The following is a 14662-nucleotide window of genomic DNA, read 5'->3' on the forward strand; positions in this document are numbered from 1 at the left end:
AATGATTTTTGACTGCATTAAAATGACTGAAATTATCCAAAACTGACTGCAAACACATCAGATGTCAGATATCGTTATCTGACCATCGGGAACACGCATCGTTCATTCATGTCAGATTTTCCTTCTGATATGAACGATTAAACGATTTTTTAAATCATTATCATTCAGATCTGAAGAAAAATCTGACCATGTGTATGCACCATTAGGGTCAGGGGGAGACTTAGGGTTAGGCTGCAGGAGGGGAGGATTAGGGTAAAGGTTATAGTACTTATAGAAATCTTAAGGGATCTGTCGGGATCCCGTACCCAACCCCTTTGGAACGCATGTACTAGCCAGCATCTGTGATAACTAACACAGAAAAGAAAGCGCCAGAATCTCAGTTACCACGGCCATTCTGAGAGACCATAGACTCAATCGAGGGTTTGATGTGTTCAGGATCTGAGTCCAATGCTGTGTTTGTGTAAGTGATTGCGAGGGCTCCAGTGGGCGTCTCATTACAAATTCCACCGGCTGATGCATTAGCATATTTTAGCAATTGCTAAATGGCAAATTTTGCAAATGCGTTTGCATTAGTGTACAACTCTGAAACTGGCCCAATGTGCGGTCATGCGTACACACTATACGACGTACAGCACATCGATAGATAGGGTGTACACACTAAAGAATGCTGATCAGAGGTGTAAGCCAGGCCTGGAAACCGCTGCTCTGCAGGTGTTCTGAAACTCCCAGCATACTGCCAGCAGTCTTTAGACATACTTGCCAACTCTCCCTCATTGTCAGGGAGACTCCCTGAAATAGCAGCAATCTCCCTGAAGAGTCTACCAATCTCCCTCATTTCACCTTACCCCCATTATGACACGGTTATATAAAAGAAAAAACAGAGATATATACATTCAAATGGGATTATTAGTATAATTTCCCTGCATTGGTTATAAGGCACAATGATCCCTATGGTTACATGTATTTTCTGAGAAGTATCATTGTGTTTTCATCAACAAGTAGATCTTACTAATTGCTTTGGGGCTCATTTACATGTGGATGTAAATCAATTTTATGACACGCCTGTCAGATGTAGCAGTACACGCCCACTTTACCACTGCACTCATAGGTGTTGCTTTCACAATCTCCCTGAAATGCGTTTTCAAAAGTAGGCAAGTATGTCTTTAGAGCATGCTGGAGCTTGTAGTTGCAAAACACATCAGTTAAGAATAAAACAAGCACTAGGTTTTATTGGTCACTCAGCGGCAGTATTATATGACACAGCTGACATGAGAAACTCAGTAGTGATATGTGATCTTTGAGTCTCAATAAGTAAATGATGCAATTTGACATTCTTGTCAGAAAAACTGCAGACTTCCTTTTGTGAGAGATGTATTTAAACAATGGCTCTGGGAAATCTAATATATATAATTTGCTTCAACCCTTTGTCCAGAACGCTCTTTAAATTTGAATATCTCAAAGACTAATTAAGATATTAATTTGATTCTTTTGCGATGGATTTCAATCAGCAATACATTACAGAATTGGAATAAAACTGTATAAAATTTGCTGAAAACATTTTTTTTTTGCCAAAAACCATAATAAATCCTTTAGTATAGCTACTTCACATTTTGAGGTTAAACTACCAGAGCACAGAGCCGGCATAGTGACACGGGGAAAGTGGGATGGGGGGGGGGGGGGGGGGGGCGGGCACTGCCGGCTGCTGTTCTCCCACACTACTGGTGGTCTTTGCTGTCACATGGACCCGGTGGCCTAGCCATGTTGACGACTGCCCAGTTCGGCTTCTTATTGGCCGCCTAGCTGCGTGACGTAGCTATTACATACTGAAGGAGAGCACGTGGGCGGCGCAACACGTGTGGCTGCTGCCGTAGGGGGCGCTCTTACCTGACCTACTATCTCCGACACGTGGATTCCAACTCCCAATCAGCACCGGGTTGGCGCCTCAAAAGCAACGCCTCTTATCTCAACTTTCTACGAGAGCTGCCGCCAGTTGGATTGGCGGGAGGCGGTGAGGTGGAGTGTGGTGTGGTGTGTACTGAGCGCAGACATGTTACACAGCTTTGTGGCTGGTGGGGGCGCCACTGAGCTGACTGATGTCATGGGACACATTGCTCACCTCCCTGTCACCCGGCCTTATTATTACTGTTGGGACAGTTGTGTAAGAAACTGTCACGGTAGGGGACGCTCTTCCCTGACCTACTTTCTCCAACACATGGATTCCAGACTCGCAGATCCCAGCCAATCAGTACTGGGTTGGCACCTCGAAAGCAACGCCTCTTTACTCTGATTTCATATCTACAGGTCACATGATCACCACTCACCAGCTAAGCCACGGGCATTTATGGTTTTTGCCATTTTTTTTTTTATTGTAACATTTCAGCAATTTGTATGTGTGATGATATATTTGGCCATAGAGTCTGCTGACCCCCTATAGATGTAAATGATAATGCACCGTTACTCCTGCCAATCAGCGGCTGCCGGCAGCTCTCAGGGAAAGCAGAGAAAAGAGGCATTGCTTTCAAGGCGTCAAACTGGTGCTGATTGGCTGTGATTTGGAAGCCTGGAATCTACATGTTGGAGAAAGTCGGTCAGGGAAGAGCGCCCAAATTGGCGAAATCATCGCCAAGGGCATACTAGTCATCATAAAAGCTTGTTGTGATAGCACCTGCACATTAGGAAATCAGCACTTCAGTTTATATTATTGCTTAGAACCTTTGCATCATTTCAAGCAGGTATGATGTGCAGCAGGGAAACAGAATATAAAATTGTTACAGGCTGAATCTAGATGCTTCAATAACACCCAACCACCATTTTAAAACAAGATATTGATACAGAATTGTGTTAAAAGATTTCTGAAGCCAAACGCCTAAGTTTAAATTGAATGCACGGTGGCACAGGAAACCACTAGAGCTGGATCACACAGGATTTTTGTCCTTACTTCAAAAATTCCTTTCTCTGAGCTGTAGAGGACAGACTGTAGGTGGTCTTACAGTGCAGGGCAACTGAAAATAATAACATCTCCTGAATAACTTCTCCTCCATAGGACAGACTGTAGGTCGTCTTACAGGGCAACTGAAAACAATAACTTCAATAACATCTCCTCATTAACTTCTCTTCCATATTACTCCTTGATTTTTCCTGTGTTCAAAATAATGCAGATTCCACAAAGGTGATAATGTCCACTATGTAAATTAATAAAATATGCGCTAATGAGCAGATGTCCCCTCTCCACATCAGCATCAGGCAGCCCGTGTTGTACCACCCAAGAAGGACCAGTCACCATAATAGAGTGTGCCATCAGCCTAGACGGGAACCAATAAACCTAACATAGGCCTACCATATTGCTGTCCTGATCAAGCAACAAATCAACTGTGAGAAGGCACCACAGTCCTTCTTATGCCCCTCAAAGGACAAACAGGGAAGTCAAGTGACAGATCTCCTGAGTTCTAAATAAGTAGAGCAGCAGACGGTGTACACATCCATGAAGTGAAGAGCTGCCTCTTTGGAGTCGCTAAAGAGAGAGCACACGGATAGTATGACTAGCTGCTTGATTATGTGAAAACTCAAAACCACCCCAGACTGTAAATATCATATAAGATCGCAAGATGAAATGCTTAAGAGACATGATCAATGAATGGAAAACATGATCCCCACTACTTTTATACAATAATAGATGGTAGCGCATGGGTTGGTGAGAAGTGGAGAAATTAGGCCATGAATGATCACGTTCAAATTGAGGCCTAGAAACATCAGACATATTGAATGCGTCAACTGTAATTTTGGCCTGTTATGTATTTTTTGATGCAGCTACAATGCTAGAGAACCATCCCACGTGGAGACCAGAAAGAGAACGGAGTAAAAAACCGCCAACTACTAATGATCAAGGAAAGGGCAGATGACTATTCTACAGCAACAATTGAGCACTTTCCAGGTCTTTGGGATCCAGAGATGAAAAGGGATAAAAAGACACAGCAAAAAATATGTTTTTTCTAATTGTCTGTCTGAGCCCTTTGTTCTCACCATCATCAAAGTGTGACTTGTAGTCGCTGCGTAAGACAACTACTTTTGTGCCCCTAACGTCTAGCATTTAGTCAGTATGATTTACCACTGTTACCAGCTTTGAGTTTTCTTGTTCAGAAGCACAAAATGGTTTAGATGTAGACTATGATGATCCTGAGTAGGCAGCCTGGGGGCTTGGAAAATTCTCCCATGACCGTTTCCAGGGATCATAAAAAGCACTGGCAGTAGATATTGATTCCTCCCTTTTGCAGAAAACATTGGTTTCTTCAGCAATATGTGATGAAGTATGGATTGCTGACAATAAGGATTAGCAGCCAGGTCTGCCTAACATTTTAAAGGAGCATGTCCTACATGTAGGAAAGGTGCCTTGAAGATTAGAAGCAGGCTGCATCACCTGTATCCTAGGAATGCCGTTTTGCAGCCCTTCGAGGCGTTGCCCTGTTGAGTTTAGAACTTAAGCAGCTTCTAAGGCTTGACAGCAGTTGTAATATTGAAAATGCTATCCTACCTTATTCAAGGATCATCCAGAAAATAAATGGAGGTCTTCCTAGACAGCAGCAAAACAAAAGGCTCCAATGCTCAAAAGAATGCCTACAACACTAAAGATACATAGGAAGAGGGGCAATGGGCTTGAAAGTATTCATTCTACTGACACCAACTTAATAGGTAATGAGATCACTTCTTAAAAACAAGCGTGGAAATCGCCTTGGTTTTGGCTGTTCTGAATGTTTAGAGTTTCAAGCACCACAATGACAAGATTGGAGTGAAATTAGGCCCTGATTCAGAGCCAGACGTTCTGACCAGAGCGCTCACTCTGAATCAGGGCCCACCTCCATAAATACCGAGCGTCCTCCTGGACACTCGTATAGCTGTGGGTCACCACCCACAGCCTATACGAGCGTGCAGGATGATGGTCGCTATGGTCTTGACCATTGCGACCATCGCCAGTGCGAGCAGAAGCCTGCGGTTGAGTTTCTCAACCGCAAGGCCAGGAGTGATTTTGGCTCTATCAAAGCCAAAATCACTCCCACTGACATCACTAGTGATGTCAGTGGGGCCGGCTTCTGACGGTAGGCGTTCCCTTGGGAACGCCTCCATCTGGCAGGCACGCCCACCAAAGGGGGTGTGCTATCAATGAACATCGACAGCACGCCCCCTTTGATCAGACACAACGAGCGAAGGAAAGTCCTTCGCTCGTCGCGTCTCGCGCATGACGGAGCTCCCTCCGTCGTGCACATGCGCAGTGCACACCATCGACCCACTTGCGAGCGGACAGCCGCTCGCGAGTGGGTCTGAATCAGGCCCTTAGTTCCTTACCACAACTTATACTCGTCTTCACTAGGTTAGCCACTCATCATTTAAGGAAGAGTGTAATAACAAGAAGAAATAGGGGGACAATAGATGCATCTCTAGTGATAAAGTGACTTATAGAGAAAGGTCATTATTGATATAAAATTGTTATTTTTGTTTTCTTTAATCATACCCACATGCAAGTGCTGCCAAGTAAGGTATATTTGACACAACCACAAATTTAATGCACTTGTGAACACATAAAACGCGTACATAACTGCAAAGAAATTTTTTACATGTCTTAAAAAAAAAAAAAAAAAAAAAACATTAACACCACTATATAAGCACCCTTAGTGGTAAATTTACTAAAGTGCTGATTTCTATCAATTTCCTCCGAGATCAATCTCGGATGACATCGTCCGAATTCATGAGTTTCATTTTTCGTTCAGGTTACTGAATTTACTAAGCTGCAGAGTTCCTGTCATTTGTGTTGCTCGATGGTGTAATCATTCGTTGTCATTCGTATTATTCATTACTATTTACGGTTTTGACTAACTCGAACTAACAAATGCATGCCTGGATCAGGGAGATCTGTGATACATGCATCTATGTGTAAATAAACACAGAAGCACGGACGGGATCAGTGAGATCAAACTGTGATTTTGTGTTTAAAAAAAAATGTAAAAACAGATAGATATATCTAACAGCATGGTCCCCCTCCCCCCAAAAAACAACCTTCACCGGGCTTTGGAGTCCCAGTACTGGTTGTGCAAAATACAGGGGACAAATCGCGTAGTGGTCCCCTGTATCAAGCACAACCAGCACCAGGCTATTTAGAATCAGCCCTGGTTGCCAAAATACAGGTGACAAAAGATGTAGTGGTCACCTGTATTTAGCGCAACCAGCACTGGGCTGTAAATTCCAGAACCAGCACCAAACTTTTTATAGCAGGGGAGTAATGCCACAGCCAGGGGAACAGTTTCCAGCCAAAGCATTACCCCTAACCGCTAGTCAGCCCAGGCCGGGGATCCCTGGGAAGCTGGGGACCCACAACAATAATTTTTTAATTATTATATGTTTAATGTTTGTCTTTTGTCTTGTCATGTAATGTAATTTAGTGCTTTCAGCACCAATATTTTAACGAGTGAATCATTAAAATTATTATTTTATTATCATTTCATATCATTAATTTTTCATACAATTATTAAAGAGTGCCCCAGCAAAGAGTCTACTTGGCCTGCCTGTCATGTTATTTATTTGTTTACAGGAACACTCGTTGGATTACTACCTGGAAAAGGGGACCGACCAGCTGGCGGCAGGTAAGTATGTGTGTGAGTGTGGTAGGTAATAAAATTGTACTTACTATGGTGTGTGTGTCTTGTGTTTTTTTTCACTATTTTTTTACAGCTGGGATACAGGTGCTGGCTGCCTGCTGGCACTTGTAGTTCCGCAAGTGCCAAAGGACAGGCATGCTGGCACCTGTAGTTTCACTGTAAAAAACAATAGTTACTATCTTTTTTCAACACTACTATCCCCGTACCCACAGCCCAGGGGTGCGGGGAAGAGCCCCGGACTTCAGTCTAAGCCTCGGGTGCTCAGGAGAGGGGGGATCCCTTTATTGGGAGGGTCCCCACCTGCCGAGACCCACGGATTGGTCTGACCGGCTTGGGGTGATAATGCTTTGGCTGGGGAGACCCGGTGAAAGGGTCCCCTGGCTGTGGCATTACACCCCGGCCGGTTTTGAGTCCAGAGCTGGTTTCAAAAATTGGGGAGCCTCTACGCAATCCCCTCCCCCTATTTTTTTTAATCAGGACAGGCTCAGCAGCCCAGTGCTGGTTCCTAAAATACAGGTTAATCGTAGTCGTTTTTTCCCTTGTATTTTTAGGAATCAGGACTGGGTGAACAACCTGAGTCTGGTTATGCTTTTTGGTGGGGCTACCCTACATCATTTTTATTAACCCTTTAGTGTTTACATGCAGAAACATACACAAATCACACTGATCTGTGTATGTTTCTGCCAAACTCGCAGCTCAGTAGGTGGTCTATTTGAAACTTCAATTTAGCTGCAATTTTGCTACAATTACACTCGAGATTGTAATCTCGAATCTTGGTAAATTCCAGAGTTGTATCTTTTTCATGAAAAGTACTTCAGAGTTTGTCTGATGGTGAGTTTATTCAAGTTGGCAATCTCACCCGAATTTATCAGTGAAAATGGAGAAATCTCAACAGCGGTTGCCTTTAGTAAATTTGCGAGTTGAAATAAATGCCTGAACTCACCCGAGATTGCAATCTCGGACCAACACGACTCTTAGTAAATTTACCCCTTAGAGTGGAGTCATACAAGAATTTTGCATAAAATAGAGAACTCCTAAGAAAACAGTTTCAGGATGACACCTACAGCTTCATGTGCAGGAAGATTTATAGACTTTTATGAATCACTTTTAGACAAAACTGCTTTTCAGCTAATGGTAAATGCTGCTGCAAGGTTTTTAACAACCGTTTGCTGAGAATCCTCTCTGTGTGAAACCACCTAGGCAGAGCCAACTAATAGCAAAAAAATAAAAATTGAGCAAGTACCGACCGTGACCAATAATGTGGAAAAGGTTTCTCTTCGTAAGACCCCACTTATGTTATGTGCAAATGTTTTAGGCAGGTGTGGAAAAAATGCTGCAAAGTAAGAGTACTTTCAAAAATAGAGGTGTTAGTTTTATTTTTATCAATTTACAAGATGCAAAGTGAATGAACAGAAGATAAATCTAAATCAAATCAATATTTTGTGTTACCACCCTTTGACGTCAAAACAGGATCAATTCTTCTAGGTATACTTGCAGTTTTTGAAGAAACTCAGCAGGGAGAACTAACTTGCCACAGATCTTCTGTGGTTGTAGACTTTCTCAAATCCTTCTCTCCATGTAATACTAGACAGACTGTTGAGATCAGGCACTGTGGGGACCATATCATCACTTCCAAGACTCCTTGTTCTTTACGCTGAAGATAGTTCTTAATGACATTGGCTGTATGTTTGGGTCATTGTCAGGCTGCAGAATAAATTTGGAACCAGACGCCTCCCTATTGGTATTACATGACGGAAAATTACCTGCCTGTATTTCTCAGCATTGAGGACACCATTAATCCTGACCAAATCCCCAACTCCATTTGCTGAAATGCAGCCCCAAACTTGCAAGGAAATCTCCACCATGCTTCACTGTTGCCTGCAGACACTCATTGTATCGCTCTCCAGCCCTTCGGCGAACAAACTGTGTTCTGTTACAGCCAAATATTTCAAATTTTGACTCATCAGTCCAGAGCTCCTGCCATTTGTCTGCACCCCAGTTCCAATGTATTTGTGCATAGTTGAGTCGCTTGGCCTTGTTTCCACGTTGAAGGTATGGCTTTTTGGCCGCAACTCTTCCATGAAGATCACTTCTGGCCAGACTTCTCAGAACAGTAGATGGGTATACCTGGGTCCCACTGGTTTCTGCCAGTTCTGAGCTGGAAAACTTCCAATTTCGAAGGGAAGCAAGCATGATGCAATGCGCTAAGTTTCCTTGGCCGGCCACTTTGTCTATGGTCCTCAACGTTGCCAGTTTCTTTGTGCTTCTTCAAAAGAGCTTGAACAGCATATCTTGAAACCCCAGTTTGCTTTGAAATCTTTGCCTGGGACAGACTTTGCTGATGCAGTATAACTACCTTGTGTCTTGTTGCTGTGCTCAGTGTTGCCATTGTGTATGACCTGTAACATGAAATTGTCTTCCACAACCTCACCTTTGTAGCAGAGTTTGGCTGTTCCTAACCCAGTTTTAACCCTCCGTCACAGCGGTTTATGTTTCAGTTAATGAGTTTCAACCTGCATAGGAAAATGATGATCATTATCATCTGTTTGGTATGATTAGTTATTCATACACCTGATTAGAATCATACAAAATCCCTGACTTTATGCAAGTGTACCTTGAAGAACAGATGCTGTTTTGAAGACAAAGGATGGTCACACCAAATACTGATTTGATTTCTCTTCTGTTCATTCACTTTGCATTTTGTTAATTGATAAAAAGAAAACTAACACCTATTTTTGAAAGCACTCTGCTGGCCGCCCACCAAATGATATCTGGCTTGGGAGTCTTCCCCAAAGAATAGCACACACCAAATACAATTAGGCAGCGTTCAAGACTTGTAAAATGTGAATCAAGCGGTTTTTAATAAATCAACGTTTTGGGGTCTTCATCAGGACACACAGTGATAAGGTACAACAAGCAGAATCTAAATACTTACAGTAAGTGACTCTCACCCTCTCCCTGGCTGCCCGTCCTGCTTCCAGAGCTTCACTTCCGGTTGCAGCAATGACATCATTCCAGAAGTGGCATCAACCAGGACCAGCTGCTGAAATGCTAGTTGGAACGGAACAGGTGGGAGAGCCATTTACTGTAAGTATTTATATACTTTATCACTGTGTGTCCTGATGAAGGGGTTCCTGACCCCGAAATACTTGATTCACATTCTTCGAGTGCCGCCAATTTGTGAATATGAAAATTATATATATATATATATATATACACACATATATACACACACACACACACACACACACTACATCCGGAAAGTATTAACGACGCTTCACTTTTTCCACATTTTGTTATGTTACAGCCTTATTCCAGAATGGAATAAATACATTTTTGTCCTCAAAATTCTACACACAATACCCTATTAATGACAACGTGTAAAGGGTTTTTTTTTTACGATTTTTGCAAATTTAATAACACACACACACAATCTCCCCCCCCCCCCCCCCCCAGTTCTGAGCTTTGGCACCTGGATAGTTGCACAGATAAGGAACCTGTGAGACTCCCTGCCAATCACAGTTGGAACCTAATAAAAGGCACAATGCCACAAATGGGAAACAGCTCTGATCACCCCTGGTATACACAATGGATATTGTATAAAATGTAGTTGATAATCTCCTTTCTCCAAGAATGGCTGGCTAAGTTTTTCCATACATACAGTACATACCTACAGCTGGGACAACAGAGAGTTCAGAATGTACACCTTATGTTATTTTACAGAAACCTGGGGGTATATTTACTAAAGTGAGAGATTTTAGAAGTGGTGATGTTGCCCATAGCAGCCAATCAGATTCTACTTATTTATCTAGTACCTTCTGGAAGTTAATAGCTAGAATCTGATTGGTTGCTATGGGGAACATCTCCTCTTCTAAAATCTCTCACTTTATTTCATATTTAACAATAGGGGTACATTTACTAAACTGACTCCTACCCACAGCCTATCTTCTGTAGTACAATTCGGCTTCACCTCAACTGCTAGAAATAGAATTTTCCCAGTTATTCAATGATGATATCATGCAAATCCTGACAAACTGGCTGTATATCATTGCCTGCAATTCCATTATCTCCATGTCAAAAAGTTCCCCTCCTTCACTACTTAAAATAAAAAGCACATACATTTGACATGGATAAACATAATGTTTCTTTGAAAGTACCGTGGACTGGCATGGCACATTTTAATTGTAAAATCTAATAAACTAAATATAATGGAACCATGATGAATTGCAAACTACAAAAGACTCGGAATCGTTTAGCAAAATGTACAGCATTTATTCACATACAGACAAAAAGGCACAATTCTACGAATTATCTGCGCTGAAAAAATAAAGCTGACTTTAACTAGCTTATAAATACTTAAATAAAAGAAAAAGTGGGACAAAAGCAGAGAAAGCAAGAAGAGTAGAGTCAGTGAGTCCAGGAAATGGCCATAATTCTTGTAACTTACAGAAAAAATAAATTGTACACATCCTGTAAGCACGTGGACAAGTCTGTCAGAGACTGATCAATAGATTAGTAACAAGACAACGTTACATCACTTTGTTATGGGAAAAACAATCACAGATATAAACCTGCATATTTAGTCATTTAAGTTTTACAACTATGGGGGAGATGTATCAAACATTAGAGAAAAATATAGTACCAATCGGCTCCTGTCATTTTACATTTTGTGTTTGAAAAATGACAGGAGCTGATTGGTTGGTACTTTATTTCAAATTTTCTCTCTCTCCAAGGTTTGGTACATCTCCCCATGTGTAGCTAATGGCAACAAATATAATTTAAATGAAATGGTATTGGAAAACATATTATAACGTAAACTCATTTTGACTTTGCATTTTATAGTGGCTTACACTATCCGTGCAGAAAACACTAAAATATGAATTAATGGATGTGTCAAAAGGCACCTCCTCCTCCGAATTAAACTAAGGGGTCCCATTCCTAGAACATTCATCATTTTTTTAATTCACAAGTGCAAAAATATGATTTTCCCAGGTATGGGTAAGTATAAATTACTAGATAGATTCACCAGCCACACCTTAGCATGGGTCCAGTTGGGTGAATCTGTTTAGTAACATATGCTCCACCAACTTGAGACTTCGCCATCAAGAACACTAATATTTCAGGTCTGTATCTTCATACAATGGAGGAGATGTATGAAGGGGCAGAAGAGGGAGAAAATGGTAAGTGCGCACGTTAAGTGCTGCATTTATCGCTTCCCTGTAGGTAGTAATGCAGGGAAGTGTGCAGAATGCGCCTGTCATTATCGGCGCTCCTATCTTTATGATAGGGTGCCAATGTATGAACAGTCAGTGCCACTGACCGTTCCGACAGTTGCAGCTGTTGTTGCCGCATGCATAGAACAGTTCTGACAGCCAGGGATTGCTGCTGGGTATTTCTGACCGGTGCATGTGCACACGCACTACAAGCTGCGGTCAGAAGCTGAAAGAGGGAGTGCGAACTTCGGCAATCATGTAATTATCACTCTCCCTCTTCAGCAAACCAACTGTTAATACATGCAGGTGCTGGCTGAACCAGGCATTTACCGCATGATAGGTGCCAGATTAATGCATCTCCCCCAATGTGCGTAGAACCCCTACAGTTCTATCAGTTGAAAAGAAACACCGCCTTTACACATGCAATTCATATGACTGATGTAATTTTGTTGCAAGTACAGTACATGGAAGTTATAGTAGAGAAAGCTGTGACAGTGGCATATGGGATATGTTCGGCATCCCAGCAGTCGGGATGCCGATACATTACTGGCACCAGAATCCAGACACCGGTGACAAACCTGGCACCGGCATCATGACCGCTGGGATACAGAAGGAAAGTAGCTGGGTTGGGGGGGAGGGTTAGGCACTAGGGGGATGGTTAAAGTTAGGCACTAAGGGGGGAGGATCAGGTTTAGGGTGCGGGGAGGGGGAGGTTAGGTTTAGGCACTAGAGGGTGGGGGGTAAGGTTCAGGTAGTGGGGAGGAAGGGTTAGGGTAGGGAGAGGGGGAGGGTTAGCATACCGATCAACAAGTGTCTGTATGCTAACCCTGTCGGGATGCCGGCGCCAGGAATCTGACCGCCGGGATCTCTAGGGCTGTCATCCCGTACCCAACCCGTGGCGTATGGTTTGCCCATAGACTGGTCCTGCTAAGTCTACTGTTACACTGTGATACTATAAAGTAGGTGTGCTACATAGCAGGCCTTAATAGTTAATTCAGCACGTTTTAAACTACCACAAAGCTCCAAATCCCATCCATCCTTTGATGATAAATATCTAGTTTAAAACAAAACTAATAGGATTCATCGTACTTCATATAACATCCGGCAAGCCTCAGTGACCTGTAGCTCACTAACTATAGCTGACATAGCATGTAATTCCTTCTAACAACGGTGTTAGACGCTGTAATAGTGCCATATGTTGTGCTAGAACTGTTACCCACACAGAGAATGGTTACTGGTAAACGTTACAACAACATTTAGCTTTGTACCAGGATGATTTACAGAACATATGTGGTCATTTTTTTTTTTTTTAAAGTTAATTTGTGAAAAGTGCCATGTCCAGAAATGCTTCACTATCGATAGTGCCACAATTGTGACATACAGCCCAGATTGCAACAATAAGTAAGCCTTTATATAGACTGAAATACAGTACAACAAATATAAAGGAATTCACAAAAACCTGCCAATTAAAACTCTGCAGGTCACATATCCCTCCCTGCTGGTTCTTGGTGGCACCTTGTAGTTCCTGAATTCATTCTACTGAAACCAGGACAGACTACAAGTTTGTCCTATAGAAGAAATGCATTTCACAGGTTAAATTGTCCGTTAAATAAACAAATGAATGAATGAAACCTTATTATTTCTGTTCTTAAAATAAAAAAACTAAGAGTTTAAGGAATCCTATTTGTAAGGGACAGTCATAGACAAACAATATTTGGCAAATAGCAAGTTTAGGTGTAAGTTTATTAGATGGTCATCAGTAAACAATTCAGGTCAAGAGCCAACTATAATGAATAGCCACACCAGAAGACCGTCTGCAGTCTGTCCTGTGGGCATCTGCTGTGTTATTAGCCTAACAGTTAGTGGGACAGAATCAGGAAACAAAGTTCAAGGGAGTTGTAAATAGATGAATTCTGCAAGAAGACAACTGGTAAAAGGTGGGGTTTGTTTAATTACACACTGTACTACCTCTGAAGCAGTAGATTTTTATAAACATGGGCCAGCAGTGTGCATTTATTAACCAATATTTTCCAAGACTATTCTTTCCTAATTTCTGTTAGGAATTATTTTGTATGGTCTACAAATGTGTTCGAGTGATTTGTAAGCTGCTGGGAGGTCATACGCTAGAAGCACTAAGAAGGAAAACTAGTGGTAGAGCAAGGGTATTAGGGCTTTATCAGAGAGCACACACTCCAAGATCACAGTATAGTGTTCATATGTAGCCTCTTGTATTATTATTTACACATCATAGACTAAAGAAAAACTTGTCTACAGCTGGATATACACAGAGAAGACAGTGCAAATTACCAGAGTAAGTCAGTGTCAAGACAGACTGCACATCTGACACGTTTCAGAAATGGCTTTGGGAAAAAAAAAAAAAAAAAAAAAAAAAAAGACTTTCCACTTTACTAGCGACATCTCTAAGCACAAATCACTTACTACAGAAATGCACCTACTTATCCAAACTCCTAAAACAAATCGAAAAACAAACAAATAAAAATACATAGAGTGGGGGGGAATAATGTAGAAAAGCTGGGGAGCACTTCATTTTCTGCAAAGATACCTGTCACCTAGTGAAGGAACAGTCTTCACTAATGTCCCCAGTAATATACAGACACTATGCAGCATAGTCGTGATGAGGGATGACTGGAAACTGACATCCATGTTGTGTGTACCAGGAACAAAAACAACTTAAAACAAAGGATGTTGTGCATTACGTTCAGCCTTAATCAAATAAAGTAAAAAGATGGGACTATAAGAGTATTTTAGAATTTAAAAATAAAATAAAAGGGTTCATCCTGGGTT

This window comes from Taudactylus pleione, unplaced genomic scaffold (assembly GCF_031769625.1).
Source record: "Taudactylus pleione unplaced genomic scaffold, aTauple2 ptg000183l, whole genome shotgun sequence".
Lineage (NCBI taxonomy): Eukaryota > Metazoa > Chordata > Amphibia > Anura > Myobatrachidae > Taudactylus > Taudactylus pleione.